The following is a 21,552-nucleotide window of genomic DNA, read 5'->3' on the forward strand; positions in this document are numbered from 1 at the left end:
TACAATAGATACACACATAGCATTAATGTGAGAGGCATAAATTATTTTATAAAATAATACAACCCTTCCCCCCTTTCAAAATTAAAAGGCATACATTCCCGTTGTATGATTAACTGTTGAATATAATATAACATTTTTCGATAAAATATTTATTAAAATAAAAAATATCAAAAATATACAGTATATTTTAATTAAAAAAAAAACCTAGATCCCAATGTGTTCCAACTTTTTTTGTTCCTTTTTGTTATGCGGTTTCATAATGCCTGAGATAAGTAGTTCTGGCCCGAGAATGTTATATATATTAGCGTCTGTAGCATGTATCAGGAACATGTTATCATACCTGTGTCTTTTTACAGGTGACTGATGCCCGGTGAGAAGGTGAACGTGACATATGCCCTCGTCAGCTGCAAGAAAGGAACTTGGAGACAGGTAATTAATATTTATATTAATTACTGATAACGATCAGGCTAGATATCAAATCTAGACCTGCAGAGATGTCATAGTCTCTCCCTTATACATGAAGATATATGTGTTGTTAATAAGTATATCGTCTATAGACAGCTTCTTATATAACACAGCCATATCTCAGGAACAGAGATTAGGAACATGTATGATCCTTATTCTCTAATTTTTTATTTGTAGGAATCCCCTTTTTCAATATTTAATAGAATAGACTGAACTGTCTGCAGTGTTTACAATTTCACTTTAGACTGTTGGGTGACTGACCGCAAATTTAAGACTTAACTGTACTAAGTAAAGAAAAATCAATATTTTTTTTTTTTGCTTCAAATATATAATTATAGCCAAAAACATTAGCCATAATAAGTCATAGCCTTTTAACCTAATTCTGAAGGGCATAATACACTGCACTTTAATACTAATGCAGTATGTTATATGAGTGATCTAAAGATCGCTATTAAAAGTCCCCTTTATAAAACACTTAAAGGCTAGGTTCACACTAAGGAATTTCCAGCCGGAATAATTATTGCCGGAGGTTTCACGGGTGCATTGCCCTCCCCATAGATGGCAATGTATTCTGTATGGATCCTAGCTAAAAAATAAGTTAAAAATAGATACTGTCATACTACTGCAGTCTATTAATATATGAGCTATCAAAAGATGGCTGCTTTATGTACCTTAATGGGAATAGTTCAAAACTAAAAGAAGAAAAACAAGGCTAATAAAATATAAAAAAAAAACTATAGCTCCGCCTTAACAAAAACATCCCTTTAAAAAAATTGTATCAAATATAAAATGAAATTAAAAAATAAATATATGAAAAATCCCCAAAAAACTTTATAACCCCATAAAACATACCCTAACGATAACAACAACCATACACTTTCTGTCAGCATAATGCTGAGAGGCAGAATACACTGCACTACAATAGTGGTGCAGTGTTTCATAGAAACTATCAGATCAGGAATGACAGGTCATTCTCGTATGGGAAAAACAAAAATAGAAAGGTAGAAATGCTATGAAAAACATAAATAAGTAAATAATAAATAAAACTGATTTGGACTAGTTTAAAAAGTACAAAAAATTAAGAAACGGTCGATAAAATAATAAAAACATTATCGGAATAGTTAGAGAGTTAAATGGGTACTCCATAGCTCAGCGTTTGAAGAAACTCTTCCGAACGCTGGAGCCGGCGTCAGGAGCTGTTGACATGAAAGCACCGCTCCCTTATGACATCATGCCCTGCTTCCTCACTGCAAGTCTATGGGAGGGGGGTGTGACGGCTCTACCCCTTTAAAAATAAAAATAAATGGTTGATAAATTATTTTATAACGACTTTTTCGTTTCAAAAATACAATTCAGAATAAAGAAAAGAAAATATTTAAAAAATCCAATTTTTTTTTCAATAAGCCCCCTAAAAATCTACAGTAGCTACACACATAGCATAAAAAATATAAAATAAAAATATATATAAAAATGTCCAAAAAACTACATAACCCCATAGAAAATACCCTAATGATAACCATAACCATACACTGTCTGTCAGCATAATGCTGAGGCATAATACACTGCACTACAATAGTGGTGTAGTGTTTCAAAGAAAAGATCAGATCAAGAGTGAAAGGTCGTTCTCGTATGGGAAAAATAAAAATAGAAACCCTGAAATGCTAGGAAAAAAATAACAATTAGTAAGAAGTAAATAAATAAATAAAATTTATTAGGACTAGTTTCAAAAGTATGAAAAATTAAGAAACAGTCGATAAAATAATAAAAAATTAGTGGAATAGTTACAGAGTTGAAGGGGTACTCCACAGCTGAGCTTGGAACAAACTGTTCCGAACACTGGAGCCGGCGTCAGGAGCTCTCCTCATGACGTCACACCATGCCCCCTCAATGCAAGTCTATGGGAAGGGGTGTACCCCTTTAAAATAAAAAAAATGGTTAATACAATTATTTTTAAAAAAGACATCAACCCATCCACACAAAAACATCCCTTTAAAAATAATTTTTTGAAAAAAATACTACAATTCAGAATAATGAAAAGAAAATATTTAAAAAATCCCCAAAATGTTATAAATAACCCCACAAAAAATCTGCAATAGATACAAACACAGCATAAATGTCAGAGGCATACATTATTTTATAAAATAATACAACCCCTTCCCCCTTTCAAAATTAAAAGGTATGCATTCCCGTTGTATGATTAACTTTTGAATATAATATAACATTTTTAGATAAAATATTTATTAAAACAAAATATCAAAAATATATATCATATTTTAATTTAAAAAAACACCTAGATCCCAATGTGTTCCAACTTTTTTTTTGTTCCTTTTTTTATGTGGTTTCATAATGCCTGAGATAAGTAGTTCTGGCCCTAGAATTTTATATATATTTGCCTCTGTAGCATGTATCAGGAACATGTTATCATACCTGTGTCTTTTTACAGGTGACTGATGCCCGGTAAGAAGGTGAACGTGACATATGCCCTCATCAGCTGCAAGAAATGATCTACGAGACAGGTAATTAATATTTATATTAATTACTGATAACAATCAGGCTAGATATAAAATTTAGACCTGCAGAGATGTCATAGTCTCTCCCTTATACATGAAGATATATGTGTTGTTAATAAGTATATCATCTATAGACATCTTTTTTTATAACACAACCATGTTTTAGGTACAGAGATTAGGAACATTTATGATGCATATTCTCTAATTTTTTATTTAAAGTAATCCCCTTTTTCGATATTTAATAGAATAGACTGAACTGACTGCAGTGTTTACAAGTTTACTTTAGACTCTGGGCTGACTGACCGCAAATTTAAGACTTAACTGTACTAAGCAAAGAAAAATCAATATATATTTTTTTGCTTCAAATATATAATTATAGCCAAAGACTTTAGCCATAATAATTCATAGCCTTTGAACATAATGCTGTACGGCATAATACACTGCACTTTAATACTAAAGCAGTATATTAAATGAGTGATTTAAAGATCGCTGTTAAAAGTCCCCTTTATAAAACACTTAAAGGCTAGGTTCACACTGAGTAATCTCCAGCCAAAATATTTATTGCCGGAGGTACCACGGTTGCATTGCCCTCCCCATAGATGGCAATGTATTCTGCATGGATCCTAGCTAAAAAAATAAGTTAAAAATAAACATTTTTTTAAATAATTAACCCCAACCCCATCCCCTACAAAAATGTATATATAAAAAAAGAAAAAAAACTTAAAAATAACCCAAAAAACATAAAAGGTAACCCAACCCTCCCCTCACATTAGCCATAATTAACCCCTTAATGACCAAGCCCATTTTCACCTTAAGGACCAGGCCAATTTTATATTAGCGTTTTCGTTTTTTCAGCCTCGCCTTCTAAAATCCATAACTCTTTTATATTTCCATCTACAGACCCATATAAGTGCTTGTTTTTTGCGTGACCAATTGTACTTTGTAATGAAACCTCCCATTTTACCATAAAATGTACAGAGAACCCCCAAAAAAAATTTGGGTGAGGAAATTTAAATGAAAACCAAAATTTTTCACATTTTGACAATTGACATGTGCTCTTTATTCTGCGGGTCAATACGATTAAAATGATATCCATGGCTAGATACTTTAAAATTTTTGCACTGCTTAAAAAAAAAATCGAAAACTTTTTGTACAAAATCAGTAATGTAAAATCACTCTATTTGACCACCTATAACTTTTTCATTTTTCCGTATATAGGGCGGTATGAGGACTCATTTTTTGCGCCGTCATCTGTACTTTTTTTAGATACTTCATTTGCATATGTAAAACTTTTAGATAATTTTTTATTAATTTTTTTAAAATAAAATGTGTCAAAAAAGCTATCTTTAGCAGTCCTTTGATTGCTAATACTGTGTAGTGCTATGCATGGGACATAGCACTGCTCAGTATTATCGGTGATTTTCTGCTCTGGTCTGCTCGATCGCAGACCAGAGCAGAAGACCCCGGGAGACGGCCGGAGCCAGGTAAGGGGACCTCCGGCTGTCATGATGGATGATCAGATCCCCGTGGCAGCGCTGCGGGCGATCCGATCATCCAATCAAAGTACCGCAATGCCGCAGATGCAGTGATCTGTATTGATCACAGCATCTGAGGGATTAATGGCGGACATCTGCGCGATCACGGATGTCACCCATTACGGGCGGGTCCTCGGCTGCTACTAGCAGCCGGAACCTGCTGTGTATGACGTGAGCACCTTTCCGATGCTCGCGGTCATACACAGGACGTAAATGTATGTCCTGGTGCGGGAAGTCCCGCAAAACCAGGACGTACATTTACGTCCGTGGTCGTTAAGGGGTTAGACATTGGCTGTAAACATAATGCTGACAGCCATAATACACTGCACTGTAATACTAGTGCAATGTATTATATGGGTGATCAGTAGATCGCTGGAGAAAGCCCTCTCATAGGAGATAAGAACAAAAAAAAACAAGTTAAAAAACTAATTAAACAGAACACCCTTAAAAAAAACATATTAAAAAAAGAAAAAAGTTTTATAAAACCCAAAATAAAACCCCTGACAATACCGTAACCATACATTGTCTTTTAGAATAATACCGAGAGGCATAAGAAAGACACTGTCATACTACTGCAGTCTATTAATATATGAGCTATCGAAAGATGGCTGCTTTAAGTCCCGTAATGGGAATAGTTAAAAACTAATAATAAGAAAAACAAGGCTAATAAAATATTTAAAAAATATAAAATAAAACTCAGCCTTAACAAAAACATCCCTTTAAATACTTTTTTTGTATCAAATCTAAAATAAAAAAAATTAAAAAAATATATAAAAATGCCCAAAAATCTTTATAACCCCATAAAAAATATCCTAACGTCCTAACGATAACAACAACCATACACTGTCTGTCAGCATAATGCTGAGAGGCAGAATACACTGCACTACAATAGAGGTGCAGTGTTTCATAGAAACGATCAGATTAGGAGTGATAGATCGTTCTTGTATGGGAAAAACAAAAATAGAAAGGCAGAAATGCTATGAAAAATATAAATGAATAAGAAGTAGATAAATAAATAAAACTGATTTGGACTAGTTTAAAAAGTACAAAAAATTAAGAAACGGTCGATAAAATAATAAAAAATTATCGGAATAGTTATAGAGTTAAAGGGGTACTTCACAGCTCAGCATTTGGAAGAAACTGTTCCGAATGCTGGAACAGGCGTCAGGAGCTGTTGACATCATAGCCCCGCCCCCTCATGACATCACGCCCTGCCCCCTCAATGCAAGTCTATGGGAGGGGGTGTGACGGCTGTACCCCTTTAAAAGAAATGGTTGATAAAATTATTTAAAAAAAACATCAACCCACCCCCACAAAAACATCCCTTTAAAAATACATTTTTGTGTCAAAAATACAATTCAAAATAAAGAAAAGGAAATATTTTTTTTTAAAAATCCCCAAAGTTTTAAATACAAACACCCAAAAAAATCTACAATTGGTACACACATAGCATAAATGTGAGAGGTATAAATTATTTAATAAAATAATACAACCCCTCCTTTCAAAATTAAAAGGCATACATTCCCATTGTATGATTAACTGTTGAATATAATATAACATTTTTAGATAAAATATTTATTAAAACACAATATCAAAATTATACATTATATTTTAATATAAAAAAACACCTAGATTAGAGATGAGCGAATCGAAGTTGACGAACCCGAATTCGTTACGAATTTCATGAAAAATCGGTTAATTAAATTCCATTTTACAGCGTTCCAGGCTATTGGAGACCTAAGATGGCTGATCCACATGTGAGTACATGGGGCAGGGGATTATGGGAGGGCGGGAAACAGCGGCGGGAATGAAGGTAGGGGGGCTGACCCTGAATCACATGTGAGATGCAGCCTATCAGTATTCACTGACCCATGTGATGTCACAGCCCCTATATAATCGACGGCCATCTTGCCTCTCTTCATTTCATCTATGCACTCAGATAGAGAGGACGGGACTGTGTGTGAGTGTGAATAGCTCATACCACAGCATTACACTGCAACTGCTAGTCACATCAGCTAAGGGAGAGACAGGAGTGCAGAGTGCTTTGCTGTTACACTGAGAAGAATCATTGATAGCTAAACCTCCTATTCATGTTATTGAGCATTGCAGCAGAGAGGGGCAGATAGCTGTCAGCTGCCTCATACAGATCTCCAAGCTGCCTGAACTTTCTGAAGCATCTTATCTCCTAATTTTTCAGCCCAATTGAGTTTTTTCTTTTTTTTTTTGCTCCACAAATCTTCTGCTGCTCAGAATTGTCCGACAGAGTGCAATTTATGGTTTAATCCCTGGATTTTTTTTTTGTGGTGCTGTTGGGTCCTGCTGCTGTTCAGAAATACATGATTGTTCAGTGGACTGTAGTGCATTTGTACCATTTAGTACCTGTTAAGCTGTCAAGGTGCTCCATACCGTCAAAGTCCAAACAATAGCCTTCATCGGCTGGTGTTTTACAAAAATACAGAGTTTTTTTCAGCGTATAGTTTGGCATATTACTTCCCTCATCAGTGCATACCGCATAGGTACATCCAAGATTTGTACCATTTAGTACCTGTTAATCTGTCAAGGGCCGACATACTGTTTAAGGACAGCCGTAAGTAATGTCCTGCTGCTGTTCTAGACAAATACTGTTTAAAGAGTAGTGTAGCGTATTGTAATACCCTCATAAACGCACTAAGTATGTCAGGCAGAGAAGTGCCAGGACGTGCACAGAGGAGTGGCAGAGGCCTAAATACTTCAGGCAGAGTTGGCAGCAGATTTGGGGCGAGTGGCAGCAGGAGTCGCAGCGAGAGGCCTGAGCTCCCGTTATCAGCCAGCCGTCGTGTCTCCACCAGCAACCCATCTTGTGTTGTTTTTTTTTTTGGGGGGGGGGGGGGGGGGATTATGAAGCCCTGCTGTGTACTCGTGCATCAGCCAACTCCAGGCTGTGTCATTCAGGCAATATATGGGTTACTGATGCCGCTGTGGGGCCTGGGTCTGGGAATTTCAAATTTTCCCATAAGTAGCACCCGCTATCCAAAATCTTAAAAAAAAAATTGTAAAATTGTTGTGTTTTTTTTGGGGGGGGGGGGGGGGGATTGTGAAGCCCTGGTGTGTACTCGTGCATCAGCCAACTCCAGGCTATGTCATTCAGGCAATATATGGTTTACTGAAGCCGCTGTGGGGCCTGGGTCTGGGAATTTCAAATTTTCTCATAGGTAGCACCCGCTATCCAAAATCTTCGATTTAAATTTCTTAATTCATCTTTTAATCTTAGGAATTGTGGAGAAGCCTGTCACGATGCCGGCTGGCAGGAGGTGGATCCTCTGTGCCAGAGAGGGATTGGCGTGGACCGTGCTAGTGGACCGGTTCTAAGTTACTACTGGTGTTCACCAGAGCCCGCCGCAAAGCGGGATGGTCTTGCTGCGGCGGTAGTAACCAGGTCGTATCCACTAGCAACGGCTCAACCTCTCTGACTGCTGAAGATAGGCGCGGTACAAGGGAGTAGACAAAAGCAAGGTCGGACGTAGCAGAAGTTCGGGGCAGGCAGCAAGGATCGTAGTCAGGGGCAACGGCAGGAGGTCTGGAACACAGGCTAGGAACACACAAGGGAACGCTTTCACTAGGCACAAGGGCAACAAGATCCGGCGAGGGAGTGCAGGGGAAGTGAGGTATACATAGGGAGTGCACAGGTGAAGACACTAATTGGAACCACTGCGCCAATCAGTGGCGCAGTGGCCCTTTAAATCGCAGAGACCCGGCGCGCGCGTGCCCTAGGGAGCGGGGCCGCGCGCGCCGGGACAGGACCGAGGGAGAGCGAGTCAGGTACGGAAGCCGGGATGCGCATCGCGAGCGGGCGCCACCCGCATCGCGAATCGCATCCCGGCTGGAGGCGGTATCGCAGCGCACCCGGTCAGTGGATCTGACCGGGGCGCTGCCGTAGCGAGGATGTTGCGAGCGCTCCGGGGAGGAGCGGGGACCCGGAGCGCTCGGCGTAACAGTACCCCCCCCCCCCTTGGGTCTCCCCCTCTTCTTAGAGCCTGAGAACCTGAGGACCAGACTTTTATCTAGGATATTGTCCTCAGGTTCCCAGGATCTCTCTTCACGACCACAGCCCTCCCAGTCCACTAAAAAAAAAGTTTTTCCTCTGACCTTTTTGGAGGCCAGTATCTCCTTTACGGTGAAGATGTCTGAAGAACCGGAGACAGGAGTAGGAGAAATAAGTTTAGGAGAGAAACGGTTGATGATGAGTGGTTTAAGAAGAGAGACATGAAAGGCATTAGGGATACGAAGAGAAGGAGGAAGAAGAAGTTTGTAAGAGACAGGATTAATTTGGCACAAGATTTTGAAAGGACCAAGATAGCGTGGTCCCAATTTGTAGCTGGGAACACGGAAGCGGACATATTTAGCGGAGAGCCATACCTTGTCTCCGGGAGAAAAAATGGGGGGAGCTCTTCTTTTCTTATCAGCAAACTTCTTCATGCGTGATGAAGCCTGTAAGAGAGAATTTTGGGTCTCTTTCCATATGGTGGAAAGATCACGAGTTATTTCATCCACAGCGGGCAAACCAGAGGGCAAGGGAGTAGGGAGGGGGGGAAGAGGATGACGGCCGTACACCACGAAAAATGGGGATTTGGAAGAAGATTCAGAGACTCTGAAGTTGTACGAGAATTCGGCCCATGGAAGAAGATCTGCCCAGTCATCCTGGCGGGAGGAAACAAAATGCCGTAAATAATCACCCAGGACCTGGTTAATTCTTTCTACTTGCCCATTGGATTGAGGATGATAAGCAGAAGAAAAGTTTAATTTAATCTTGAGTTGTTTACAGAGAGCCCTCCAGAATTTTGACACGAATTGGACGCCTCTATCCGAGACGATCTGCGTGGGCAACCCGTGAAGACGAAAAATGTGTACAAAAAATTGTTTTGCCAACTGAGGCGCTGAAGGAAGACCAGGAAGAGAAATAAAATGTGCCATCTTGGAAAATCGATCAACGACCACCCAAACAACAGTGTTGCCACGGGATGGGGGTAAGTCTGTAATAAAGTCCATACCAATCAGAGACCAAGGCTGTTCGGGGACAGGCAGAGGATGAAGAAGACCAGCAGGCTTCTGGCGAGAAGTCTTATCCCGGGCACAGACAGTGCAGGCCCGCACAAAATCAACAACATCCGTTTCCAGAGTCGGCCACCAATAGAAACGAGAGATAAGTTGCAAGGATTTCTTGATGCCCGCATGGCCTGCGAGATAGGAGGAGTGACCCCATTTGAGGATTCCGAGGCGTTGGCGTGGAGAGACGAAGGTCTTCCCTGGAGGAGTTTGCCTGATGGAGGCTGGAGAAGTGGAGATCAGGCAGTCAGGAGGAATGATGTGTTGCGGAGAGAGCTCTACTTCCGAGGCATCCGAGGAACGAGAGAGAGCATCGGCCCTAATGTTCTTATCGGCAGGGCGAAAGTGAATTTCAAAATTAAACCGGGCAAAGAACAGAGACCACCTGGCCTGGCGAGGGTTCAGCCGTTGGGCAGACTGGAGATAGGAGAGATTCTTGTGATCGGTGTAAATAATAACTGGAAATTTTGATCCCTCCAGCAGATGCCTCCATTCCTCAAGTGCTAATTTAATGGCCAGTAGCTCTCGATCCCCGATGGAGTAGTTCCTCTCCGCCGGAGAGAAGGTCCTAGAAAAAAAACCACAAGTAACAGCATGCCCAGAAGAATTTTTTTGTAGAAGAACCGCTCCAGCTCCTACTGAGGAGGCATCAACCTCCAATAGGAAGGGTTTAGATGGGTCAGGTCTGGAGAGCACGGGAGCAGAAGAAAAGGCAGACTTGAGCCGTTTAAAGGCGTCTTCCGCTTGAGGAGGCCATGACTTAGGATTGGCATTCTTCTTGGTTAAAGCCACGATAGGAGCCACAATGGTGGAAAAATGTGGAATAAATTGTCTGTAATAATTGGCGAACCCCAAAAAACGTTGGATAGCACGGAGTCCGGAGGGGCGTGGCCAATCTAAGACGGCAGAGAGTTTGTCTGGGTCCATTTGTAGTCCCTGGCCAGAGACCAAGTATCCTAGGAAAGGAAGAGATTGACATTCAAACAGACATTTCTCCATTTTGGCATAAAGTTGATTGTCTCGAAGTCTCTGAAGAACCATGCGGACATGCTGGCGGTGTTCTTCTAGGTTGGCAGAAAAAATCAGAATATCGTCCAGATACACAACAACACAGGAATATAAGAGATCACGAAAAATTTCATTAACAAAGTCTTGGAAGACGGCAGGGGCGTTGCACAGGCCAAAGGGCATGACCAGATACTCAAAGTGTCCATCTCTAGTGTTAAATGCCGTTTTCCATTCGTCCCCCTCCCTGATGCGGATGAGATTATAAGCACCTCTTAAGTCCAGTTTGGTAAAGATGTGGGCACCTTGGAGGCGATCAAAGAGTTCAGAGATAAGAGGTAGAGGGTAGCGGTTCTTTACCGTGATTTTATTAAGTCCGCGGTAGTCAATGCAAGGACGTAGGGAGCCATCTTTTTTGGACACAAAGAAAAATCCAGCTCCGGCAGGAGAGGAGGATTTGCGGATAAACCCCTTTTTTAAATTTTCCTGGATGTACTCGGACATAGCAAGAGTCTCTGGGGCGGACAGAGGATAAATTCTGCCCCGGGGTGGAGTAGTGCCCGGGAGGAGGTCAATAGGACAGTCATAAGGCCTGTGAGGAGGTAGAGTCTCAGCTTGTTTCTTGCAAAATACGTCAGCATAGTCCATATAGGCCTTAGGGAGACCGGTTACAGGGGAAACCACAGGGTCACGGCAGGGAGTACTGGGAACTGGTTTAAGGCAGTCCTTGAAACAAGAGGTACCCCAGCTCTTGATCTCCCCTGTGGACCAATCCAGGGTTGGGGAATGGCGTTGAAGCCACGGTAGTCCAAGGAGAATTTCGGAAGTGCAATTGGGGAGGACCAAAAACTAAATTTTTTCATGATGAGGTCCGATGCACATTAGGAGGGGCTCCGTGCGGTAACGTATGGTACAGTCCAATCTTTCATTGTTAACACAATTGATGTAGAGGTGTCTGGCGAGACTGGTTACCGGGATGTTGAACCTGTTGATGAGGGAGGCCAAAATAAAGTTTCCTGCAGATCCGGAATCCAAGAAGGCCATAGTAGAGAAGGAGAAGGTAGATGCAGATATCCGCACAGGCACAGTAAGACGTGGAGAAGCAGAGTTGACATCAAGGACTGTCTCACCTTTGTGCGGAGTCAGCGTGCGTCTTTCCAGGCGGGGAGGACGGATAGGACAATCCTTCAGGAAGTGTTCGGTACCGGCACAGTACAGGCAGAGATTCTCCATGCGGCGTTGTGTCCTCTCTTGAGGTGTCAGGCGAGACCGGTCAACTTGCATAGCCTCCACGGCGGGAGGCACAGGAACGGATTGCAGAGGACCAGAGGAGAGAGGAGCCGGGGAGAAAAAACGCCTCGTGCGAACAAAGTCCATATCCTGGCGGAGCTCCTGACGCCTTTCGGAAAAACGCATGTCAATGTGAGTGGCAAGATGAATGAGTTCATGTAGATTAGCAGGAATTTCTCGTGCGGCCAGAACATCTTTAATGTTGCTGGATAGGCCTTTTTTAAAGGTCGCGCAGAGGGCCTCATTATTCCAGGATAGTTCAGAAGCAAGAGTACGGAATTGTATGGCGTACTCGCCGACGGAAGAATTACCCTGGACCAGGTTCAGCAGGGCAGTCTCAGCAGAAGAGGCTCGGGCAGGTTCCTCAAAGACACTACGAATTTCCGAGAAGAAGGAGTGTACAGAGGCAGTGACGGGGTCATTGCGGTCCCAGAGCGGTGTGGCCCATGACAGAGCTTTTCCAGACAGAAGGCTGACTACGAAAGCCACCTTAGACCTTTCAGTAGGAAACTGGTCCGACATCATCTCCAAGTGCAGGGAACATTGTGAAAGAAAGCCACGGCACAACTTAGAGTCCCCATCAAATTTATCCGGCAAGGATAGTCGTAGGCCTGAAGCGGCCACTCGCTGCGGAGGAGGTGCAGGAGCTGGCGGAGGAGATGATTGCTGAAGCTGTGGTAGTAGCTGCTGTAGCATCACGGTCAGTTGAGACAGCTGGTGGCCTTGTTGCGCTATCTGTTGTGACTGCTGGGCGACCACCGTGGTGAGGTCGGCGACAACTGGCAGAGGTACTTCAGCGGGATCCATGGCCGGATCTACTGTCACGATGCCGGCTGGCAGGAGGTGGATCCTCTGTGCCAGAGAGGGATTGGCGTGGACCGTGCTAGTGGACCGGTTCTAAGTTACTACTGGTGTTCACCAGAGCCCGCCGCAAAGCGGGATGGTCTTGCTGCGGCGGTAGTAACCAGGTCGTATCCACTAGCAACGGCTCAACCTCTCTGACTGCTGAAGATAGGCGCGGTACAAGGGAGTAGACAAAAGCAAGGTCGGACGTAGCAGAAGGTCGGGGCAGGCAGCAAGGATCGTAGTCAGGGGCAACGGCAGGAGGTCTGGAACACAGGCTAGGAACACACAAGGGAACGCTTTCACTAGGCACAAGGGCAACAAGATCCGGCGAGGGAGTGCAGGGGAAGTGAGGTATACATAGGGAGTGCACAGGTGAAGACACTAATTGGAACCACTGCGCCAATCAGTGGCGCAGTGGCCCTTTAAATCGCAGAGACCCGGAGCGCGCGCGCCCTAGGGAGCGGGGCCGCGCGTGCCGGGACAGGACCGAGGGAGAGCGAGTCAGGTACGGAAGCCGGGATGCGCATCGCGAGCGGGCGCCACCCGCATCGCAAATCGCATCCCGGCTGGAGGCGGTATTGCAGCGCACCCGGTCAGTGGATCTGACCGGGGCGCTGCCGTAGCGAGGATGTTGCGAGCGCTCAGGGGAGGAGCGGGGACCCGGAGCGCTCGGCGTAACAAGGCCTAGTGCCTACTCATGCTGCTGGCTACTCCGGGCTGTGCCATTCATCCACTATATGGTCTTCTCATGCTGCCAACACCTCCATGCTGTGTCATTCAGCCACTAAATGGTGTCCTCATGCTGCCAACACCTCCACGCTGTGCCATTCAGCCACTATATGGTGTCCTCATGCTGCCAACACCTCCACGCTGTGTCAATCAGCCACTAAATGGTCTCCTCATGCTGCAAACACCTCCACGCTGTCATTCAGTCACTATATGGTCTCCTGACACTGATGCCATCCCCAGGCTCTGTCATTGTGCTTCTGTGGGGCAGTGATTCTAAAAGCGATGCCGGTAATCTGCATGTTATTCTGAATAACAGTATTATTTCACTAACCCAGCACACTCCATATGCGTTTTAGAACACAGCAAAGTGTTCTATACCCCTACAGAGGCTGTATGTAGGCTAGAAATAGCCTTTTTTAATATAGATTTGCTGTGAAAAAATTTGGATCGAAACAAACTTTTTGGGAAAATTCGGCGAATCGGCTGAATCGAATTTTTGAAAAGTTCGCTAATCTCTAACCTAAATCCCAATGTGTTCCAACTTTTTTTTTTAGTTGCTTTTTGTTATGCAGTTTCATAATGCCTGAGATAAGTAGTTCTGGCCCTAGAATGTTATATGTATTAGCGTCTGTAGCATGTATCAGGAACATGTTATTATACCTGGGTCTTTTTACAGGTGACTGATGCCCGGTGAGAAGGTGAACGTGACATAAGCCCTCGTCAGCTGCAAGAAAGAATTTACGAGACAGGTAATTAATATTTATATTAATTACTGATAACAATCAGGCTAGATATAAAATCTAGGCCTGCAGAGATGTCATAGTCTCTCCCTTATACATGAAGATATATGTATTGTTAATAAGAATATCGTCTATAGACAGCTTCTTATATAACACAGCTATATGTCAGGTACAAAGATTAGGAACATTTATGATCCTTATTCTCTAATTTTTATTTGTAGGAATCCCCTTTTTCGATATTTAATAGAATAGACTGAACTGTCTGCAGTGTTTACAAGTTTACTTTAGACTGTGGGCTGACTGACCGCAAATTTAAGACTTAACTGTACTAAGTAAAGATAAATCAATATGTTTTTTTTTTGGCTTCAAATATATAATTATAGCCAAAAGACTTTAGCCATAATAATTCATAGCCTTTTAACATAATGCCGATGGGTATAATACACTGCACTTTAATATTAATGCAGTATATTATGTGAACGATCTAAAGATAAAAGTCCGCTTTTGTATATATTCCTCCCCCTTTCTCTAATCAAGTGTTGTCCGCTTTAGTGGCCTTTTTGATGAATAGGGACAGACATGAGCTATATATTTGTGGGGGATTTCAACTGTATATTGGATAGCTCCCTAGATAGACTGTCACAGAGGGAATTGGGCAAAAAGTGGTCATCCCCTTTGGGGAAATTTATTGAGGAAGCTGGGTGGAGGGACGCATGAAGGGAATTGTATGGTGATAAGAAAATGCTCTCGTGTATAAGTAGCTCATATGATGCGGCTTCTCGCATCGATATGGTGCTATGCAATGATAAGGCCCTGGGGTATGTAGAAGGTCTAAAATATGAATCCAGAGGGATTTCAGATCATTGTAGTATGAATCTAAGAATATGTGGGAAAAAGGGGAGAAGTATTACTAGAATGCTCAAGATCAACCCTCATTGGCTAAGGATCCTGGATGATTGGGAAAAGTTAAAAGGGGAAATAGACAAATTTTGGGCAGTCAACAAGTGCACGGCAGAGGTGGGCATAGTATGGGATGCCTTGAAAGCATTTATCAGAGGTTTGCTATATAGGGAGATCTGTAGGAAGAAGAGGGGGTTTAGTTTAAAAGAAAAAGAGATGGAAAAAGAAATCGCTAGGGCAGAGGTCAAGCTGTGCAGGGATGCCTCTGTTGACAATTTAGAAAAGTTAGAAAAAAAAAAACCAGGATCTTAAAGTATATTTAGAAGAAAAAGCCCTAAATCAGATTTTTTTTCAAAATCAAAAATTATATTATGAAGGGGGGCGTCCAAACAAATTCCTGAGTCAACTCGTAAGGAATCAGCAAAGGGGGAACTTTATAAAATCTATTAAGGATAAAGATGGCCTTCTCAGGTCCACTGCAGTAGAAGTGGAAGCGAGTTTTGTTTGTTTCTTCTCAGAACTTTGAGACAGAAGTGCAACATTCCAAGGAGGATATTGAAGAATTAAAAAAAAAAATTTAAAAAAAATTACCGAGTCTGGGGGCAGCCCAGGGGATGGAGTTGGATACTAAAATTCAGCTCCATGAGCTGGAGCAGGCCTTGAGATCTTTTTCTGGGAACACAGCTCCAGGGATGGATGGGCTCCCGTTTGAGATATATCGTAAACTGGGTACCGTATATGCCGGCGTATAAGACAACTTGGCGTATAAGACGACCCCCAACTTTTACAGTTAAAATATACAATTTGGGATATACTCGCCATATAAGACTACCCCTCCTACCGTGATGTACGGTACCTTGTAGTTCCCCCCACATTAGGTAGGCATCATGTTCCCCCACATTAGGTAGGCAGTATAGTTCCCCCCTCATTAGGTAGGCAGTATAGTTCCCCCCACATTAGGTAGGCAGTATAATTCCCCCCACATTAAGTTGCCAGTTCCCCCACATTAGGTTGCCAGTTCCCCCACATTAGATTGCCAGCTCCCCCACATTAGGTCAGCAGTTCCCCCACATTAGGTCGGCAGTTCCCCCACATTAGGTCGGCAGTTCCCCCACAATAGTAGGCAGCTCCCCAACAATAGTTCGTGAGTTATCCCACATTAGGTCAGCAGTTACCCCACATTAGTAGGCAGCTCCCCCACATTAGTAGCAGTTCCCCCACAATAGTAGGCAGCTCCCCCACATTTGTAGGCAGCTCCCCCCACATTTGTAGGCAGCTTCCCCCACATTAGGTCAGCAGTTCCCCCACAATAGTAGTCAGCTCCCCCCACATTTGTAGGCACTTCCCCCACATTAGGTCAGCATTTCCCCCCACAATAGTAGGCAGTTCCCCCACAATAGTAGGCAGCTCCCCCCACATTTGTAGGCAGCTCCCCCCACATTTGTAGGAAGCTCCCCCCACATTAGGTCAGCAGTTCCCCCACAATAGTAGGCAGCTCCCCCCACATTAGATTGGCAGCTCCCCCCAACAGACATACAGCTTCCAGCCATATACAGTGTATGGCTGCAGGCTGTATGTCTGTACTGGTCTGCCCCCACAGTGTTACGATCACCGCTCCTCCGGCCCAGGTCACCATCTACTGCTATGGCCTATGGACTGTAGCAGTAGGTGCCAGGACCGGGGAGCGGTGACCGGATCACTTAAGATAGCATGGTCGGTTACTCACCAGGCCCAGGTCGGTGCGCATCCTCCTGCGGTCCTCCTGGTCCTGCGCTCCTCTGCCTCTATGGTTGTAGGCACGTAACATCACTGACGTCCCGTGCGTACAACCATAGAGACGGAGGACCGGACCGCAGGAGGACCAAAGTAGGATTGCAGGAGGACATGCGCCGCTGGGGAATGGTAAGTGACCGGTGGACATCCTTATGTCCCGAAAGATTTTTTACGACACAGGGATGTCCGGCATAGGAATACCTATGATTATCTGCCCGGGCCGGCTCCCGTGTGCAGGCAGGGGCCGGCCAGAGCAGCTAAAAACTAATACTGTATACTAAAAACCAGGGGGCCTCCAGCTGTTGTAAAACTACAACTCCCAGCGTGCCCGGACAGCCTTTGCCATGCTGGGAGTTGTAGTTTCACAACAGCTGGAGGCCCCCTGGTTTTTAGTATACAGTATTAGTTTTTACTTGCTCTGGCTGGCCCCCGCCTGCAGCCACACACGGGAGCCGGCCTGGGCAGATAATCAGAAGTTTTCCTATCCCGGACCTCAATACCCGGCGTATAAGACGACCCCAGACTTTTCAGAACAAAATTCGGGGTTAAAAAGTCGTCTTATACGCCAGGATATACGGTAAGTCATTGTTAGGGAAACTCCAAGAGGTGTTAGATTAATCCTGCAGACAGGGGTCCCTTCCGCAGCAATGATGGTATTAATCCCGAAAAAGGGTAAAGATCTAAGCGAGATGGGTTCATATAGACCCATCTCGCTTTTAAATACAGATAGAAATTTTTTTGCAAAGGTATTAACGTTGCACCTGAAGGGAGTAATTGGGAAACTGGTGGGGAGAGATCAGGTTGGATCTATGAAGAACAGGAATGGAATGGATAATATTAGGCGATTTTTTTTGGCCATCCAGCTTGGGGAGACGGGGGGGGGGGGCCCGCTCCATCCTGTAGCTAGACGCTGAAAAAGCGTTTGACAGGGTGGAGTGGGCCTTCTTATGGAAAGCGTTGGAACAGTTTGGGTTGGGGCAGAGCTTTATAAATTATATTAAGCTGTTATACGACCATCCCAGGGCAAGAATTAAAATAAACAATACTATATCTAGCCAATTTAGCCTCACATGGGGCACAAGAAAAGGGTGTCCCCTGACACCTTTATTATTTCTTTTATTTATTGAACCTCTGTTTTTCTCAAAAATCATTCCCGATACCAGGGTTTTGGTCCAGGAGGAGATGAAGGAAAAATTGCATTATATGCGGATGATTTATTACTGTTTGTCAGGAACCCGAACATTCATTTAGTTGACATTATTCAGGACATTCAGGAATTTGGTTGTATCTCTGGACTCTCAATCAACTGGAGAAAATCTTCATTAATTATTGTGGAAGGCATAGGTGAAGAAAGGTTTAGTGAATTAAAAGTAATAAAATATCCAGAGACCATGGAATACCTGGGGATTAGCATTAGTAGCAATCCAAAGGACTATATCAAGTTAAATCTAGCCCCGCTGTTGGTAAAAATTAAAAAGAAAATTGATATCTGGTTAAAACTACCCTTGGGAATGTCCGATCGTATAGCATTGACAAAAATGCTGGTTCTGCCGTAACTTTTATACTATTTAACAGCATCCCCGGTAATTATAGATGAAGTATGGTTCAGAAAAATTGATGGTTTGGTGAATACATTAATTTGGGGTAAGAAAAAGGTTAGGATTAGATTAGACACATTCACGCTTCCCAGAGATAGGGGGGGTTAGGGGTTCCAAACTTTAGACTGTATTACTGGGCGGCTCACCTATCACAGCTCATGGGTGATCAAGGTCAGCTGATTCATGACCTCTTAAAATTTAAATATAAGGTGTATAGGAAGCACGTGTTTGAAGTATTGGAAAATAATTTGAAATTTAATAAGAAGGATACAATTGGTGCACAGGCAAACTGGGTGTGGAGGAAAGTTAAAAGTGTTTTTAACATTACAGGAAGTGTGAAATTTACTCTACTGTGGGAAAATAATAATTTTAATGAAATAAGTAAAATTGAGCATTATGGTTTATGGTTAAGAAAGAGGATAGTATATGTTGAGCAAATGTTCAGTGAAGAAAAATTTAAAAAATTTGAAAATCTGCAGAGGGAGTTTGGGTTAAAAGATAAATATAAATTTGGTTTCCTCCAACTAGAACATGCTGTAAAGTATACTAAGGATACAAGGGCTCTTAGTATCCAGAACCATCCCTTGATTGAATTGGTGGATGGGGGTAGGAAATTGGGGCTGTCTGCAGTATATAAAATTCTTCGATTAGGGAAACTAGAGGGGATGAAAGTTAAAAGTAAAGTGGGCAAAAGAAGGAGTGCTGTCGGATGAGATCACTTGGAAGGGAATGACTGTGAGTGTGGTCCAGATGTCGGAAAATGAAAAATTTCAAACCTCTCAGTTTATGCTATTGCATAGACTATATTATACCCCTAAAGATCTATGCAAATGGAAAATTCGTGCCCATGCGGACTGCCCAAAATGTGGAAGGACCGAAGCGAATCTGCTTCATATGCTGTGGGAGTGCCCGTATATAAACGATTTTTGGTTTGAAATTAAAGAACAGATTAAAAGAAAAATAGTTTAGTTAGTTTGGAGTGGAAACCAGGAGTTTTCCTGTTTGGTCTAATCCCTAACCTACCTGTGGTCAAAAAGAAGTTGATCTTGAATGCATTGAGTACAGGGAGGTTGATTATAATAAGGAAATGGATTTCTAACAAAAACCGAGTAGTCTAAAATGGAAACAAGAGTTGCAAAGGGTTAAAGGTTTTGAAAAGGTTAAAAGCAAAAAGTCCAAAAAAATTTTGATATATGGAAGAAAAAGTGGGGTCTATGGGACACTGATAATTAGGATGATTCCGGAATTTCCAGAGAGAGGTGCGGATAAGAAGAGAATTTTGCAAATGTTTTTTTTTCCTGCCATTGTGGGTGGAGGGTGGGGTGGGTTATAATAGGACCAAATAAATGCATATGTATTTGTAACTTGTTGTATTGTATTTGTAAGAACTTGTATTTTTTTTTCTGTAAGCGTTGAAAAAAAATAATGTTAATATAAAAAAAAGATAAAAGTCCCCTTTATAAAACACTTAAAGGCTATGTTCACACTGAGGAATTTCCAGCCGGAATAATTATTGCCAGAGGTTCCATGGGTGCATTGCCCTCCCCATAGTTGGCAATGTATTCTGCATGAATCCTATCTAAATAATAAGTTAAAAATAAACAATTTATAAAATAATTAACCCCAACCCCTACAAAAATGTATATATAAAAAAATATTTTTTTTTTAAATAACCCAAAAAATATAAAAAGTAACCCAACCGTCCCCTCACATTAGCCATAATGAAACATTGGCTGTCAACATAATGCTGACAGCCATAATACACTGCACTATAATACTAGTGCAATGTATTATATGGGCGATCAGTAGATCGCTGGTGAAAGCCCTCTCATGGGATAAAAAACAAGAACAAAAAAAAAAAAACACTGTTCCTGATGACTGCCATTTCATAATTACATTCCGAACAGAGGATATTGACATCTGAAAACGTTTTGCTATCTTTTTATAGCCTTCTCCAGTTTTGTGAGCGTCAACTATTTTCATTTTCAGATTTCTAGACAATTGCTTAGAAGAACCCATGGTGCTGATTGTTGGGGCAAGGTCAGATGAGTCTGGGTATTTAAAACCTTTGAGATTGACATCACCTGGTCTTCCCAGATGATGATTGAGAACAATCCATGACACTGGCAGGTCTCAGCTTTGCAAAGGGGAGAGTGCATGCTATAAATTCTTCAGGGTGCCCAAAATTTTGCAGACACCATTTTTTTTGTTTTCTGTTATTTTGAAAGTTTAAATGATGGAAATTAAATGTACCTTTTTTCGACATATTATAAGAATGTCTAATCTGTAATTTGATGCCTTTTGGAGATTTTTCCATCTTTCTTTGGCCTTTTTATGCCCATTAATAATTTTTTTTACCTGGGGTGCCCAAACTTTTGATCCCCACATTAGGTGCAGTACAGTTCCCCCACAGACATACAGCCTTCAGCCATATACAGTGTATGGCTGGAGGCTGTATGCCTGTTTACTGCCCCAGTGTTCCGACAACCACTCCTATGGTCCGGGGTCACGATCTACTGCTATGGCCTATGGGCCATAGCAGTAGGTCTCGGGACCGGAGAGGAGCGGTGGTTGGAACACTGAAGATGACTTGCCGCTGGTGACTTACCATCCTCGCTGCTCTGCTGTGCCCTTCTATGGGCGCACGCCTTGCGTGCGCTACCTCTTGGCGGCACCTGCATTTTTAAAGTTAACGCGGAGCCGCAAAGAGTTAACCGGGGCATCAAGGATGTCCTGAATGTGACGGGGGCCCCCTGCGGGCAAGGGGCCCGGAGCAGGTGCTCTGTGAGAGCCAATGATGATCCGGCTCTGCCCCTGGCCTGGATAATTTTACCCACCCAGTGGTAACAGTAAATGTGAAGAAGTCTTTGCACGCTGTATATTTTTTTTCTATACTCATTTATAACTTGGGAGTTTTATCCTTACCTCCCTTACTGTGATCTACCTAATAACCTGGATGCAAGTCATAATGTTGTTTAGTAATTTAAGGGCTATTCTGTCCCATTAAAAAAATGGGCCTCCATTCCAACTCATACCAACCTCTCACAATGCAAAAAATCGACAAAATATTATTAAATAA

At 42.6% G+C, this 21,552-nt stretch overlaps 1 long non-coding RNA gene across 2 annotated transcripts in view; it reads left to right on the forward strand.

Annotated features, from left to right (window-relative positions):
- Window positions 1–2,910: 2,910 nt before the first annotated feature.
- Window positions 2,911–21,552, forward strand: part of LOC130367994 (uncharacterized) — a 43,581-nt gene continuing 24,939 nt past the window's right edge. For both annotated transcript variants that reach the window (XR_008892251.1, XR_008892252.1), the window contains exons 1-3: window positions 2,911–2,981; window positions 6,228–6,267; window positions 14,139–14,211. This is a non-coding gene — a long non-coding RNA (uncharacterized LOC130367994). The remainder of the gene's footprint in view (window positions 2,982–6,227; window positions 6,268–14,138; window positions 14,212–21,552) is intronic.

Source organism: Hyla sarda, chromosome 4 (genome assembly GCF_029499605.1).
Source record: "Hyla sarda isolate aHylSar1 chromosome 4, aHylSar1.hap1, whole genome shotgun sequence".
NCBI lineage: Eukaryota > Metazoa > Chordata > Amphibia > Anura > Hylidae > Hyla > Hyla sarda.